Source organism: Rhincodon typus, chromosome 47, assembly GCF_021869965.1.
Source record: "Rhincodon typus isolate 14 chromosome 47, sRhiTyp1.1, whole genome shotgun sequence".
NCBI lineage: Eukaryota > Metazoa > Chordata > Chondrichthyes > Orectolobiformes > Rhincodontidae > Rhincodon > Rhincodon typus.
In genome coordinates this window covers 8,072,557-8,072,853 of record NC_063378.1, presented here as the reverse complement: position 1 = coordinate 8,072,853, position 297 = coordinate 8,072,557, and positions in this window count along the sequence as shown.

Below are 297 nucleotides of genomic sequence, written 5' to 3'. Positions count from 1 at the left end.
GTAGGGGCTGGAGGGGGTTACAGAGATAGGGAGGGGTGTCGTGGCTGGAGGGGGCTGCAGAGATAGGGAGGGGGTGTAAGGGCTGCGGAGGTTACAGAGATAGGGAGGGGGTGTAGGGGCTGGAGGGGGCTACAGAAATAGGGAGGGGGTGTAGGGGCTGGAGGAGGTTACAGAGATAGGGAGGGGGTTACAGAGACAGGGAAGGGGTATAGGGGCTGGAGGAAGTTACAGAGATAGGGAGGGGATGTAGGGGCTGGAGGGGGTTACAGGGATAGGGAGGGGTGTAGGGGCTGGAGG